Raw genomic sequence first — 1,882 nt, forward strand, 5'->3', positions numbered from 1 at the left:
CGGACCGCCTCCACGCGCGCTCCCGTCCTGCGCGCACTGCTCGTGCACGTGGGCTGCATTGGTAAGAGAAGTAGCTTGCAGGAGGCCATGCTCTATAGACTAATTAATCAACGAAGAAACAAAAAAAATAAATAAAGACAACAGTGTTGGTCCTGTTACATGTAAGCTGACAGTGTCTATAAAATGTCTTTATCACTCTCTCCTGTGTGTATAAAGGGTTGTAGCTGCAGATGGGCCCCGATCTGCAGGAAATGTTGGCCCTTTGCATTTTCTTCCCTTATTGCAATGCACACATCATAGGGCTACTATGGGCCCAGTTCCAATGTCCACACCATATGCACACACAGAGTTTGCTCCAATATTTTGACAGATTGATCCAGGCATCCCTGCCTTTAGGACACAATAGTAGACAGTTTTAATGACCAAAATACAAAGGTTGGTTTGCCATCCTCTTTGCCAACCATCCTCTTTGTACAACAGACTAACTTTTTAACCCATCACATCATTAACTTTGGGTAAACATGTTTTAATTCACCCAATTAGCCAATCAGAATGAGGTATTGCCATGAAAATGTGGGGTCACCGGCTAAAGTCTGCACTCAGGGGGCCCATGCTCCAGTATTCCAGGTTAAGCACTCACAGACTTGTCCCACTGTGAAACCAGCAAGTGTTTGAGCTCTTTACACACACTTTCCATTAAGTCTGCAGAATTTGCTCAAGGGAATAACCCACACTGCATAGCATTGTGACAGTTAAAACAGTGATGACAGTGTAATTCTGCATCATGAAAAAGGAGTTGGCAAGAAGACATTTTCCTGGTTAGTACAAACTCTTGTCGCCAACTTTAACGTCATGGTGACTTCAAACTACTTCTTATTTGGTCCAGCAGTACTGTTTTGTACTTATAAACAGACAGCGAGCAATGGGGGTGGGGTGGCTAATTGTGCTTTCAGGCTCAACACGAAGGAAAATTCAGAAGCTCAGAGAATGCATGCAACCAAACATTAACAGATTTGTCCTTCGTGATGCCAATTCATGGTGTACTTTGGAGATGAAAATTTCTCAAGTGGTACTAAGAATTAACGTTTTATTCCGAACAGTATGGCTATTTCATGATTTTGCATAAACAGCAGGAGCGAAAGCATAAGAGGAAAAAAAACTGCCATTTAATAAAATCATATAAACTCCACAATTCCCTTAGTAGCGTTCAGTCACATGATTCAGCGAAGAAGACCATGATGCAGCAATCTCAGAAACGCTAGTAAGTGGATGTTAAGCATAGATTATTTGGTGACACATACTGTTGGAAAAAGTGAAGAATGTACTTCCATGCTTAAAACTTGAATTTAGGATTAATCAGTCTGACCTGTCACACATGTAGTTGTTACCTACATGATATGTAAGCTGTGAAAAAGGCTAGTAAGTGGGCGTTGAGGTGAGATGTTTGTGTCACACTACATTTTCTGTCAAGATTAGTATTAGCATTTTTTTTGTGGTGTGTGTGAGTGAGGCCTGCACAAAAGCTGCATCATCAGTGGACACAGCACGGTGTAAATGGTGGGAGAAAGAACTGTGCATGTGTCACACAGAGTCACACACAAGGTTGTGCAAGGATTGCCTTTAAAAGAGGAACTGAAACTCGTGATTCATTGAGGTGAGTTTTTTTAATTCTTCTGAGGGGATGTGGGGAGCTGAATCTTCCTGCAGTATGAGTAATATGGTGTACTTATAGGCCTCATATTTGTTATGAGAAGCACAGCAATCTACTAAAAAGCACCTCAAAGGTGTAGGACCATCCAGAGGGCATCATCCACATGTAACTTTCCAATTTGAACCAGTCTGCATACATTTTATAATACACCATGAAGTCTGGGGATGGATG

The sequence above is a fragment of the Micropterus salmoides genome, unplaced genomic scaffold (assembly GCF_014851395.1).
Source record: "Micropterus salmoides isolate LMB-PRFRI ecotype aquatic unplaced genomic scaffold, ASM1485139v1 Ms_hic_scaffold_11, whole genome shotgun sequence".
Taxonomy (NCBI): Eukaryota; Metazoa; Chordata; class Actinopteri; order Centrarchiformes; family Centrarchidae; genus Micropterus; species Micropterus salmoides.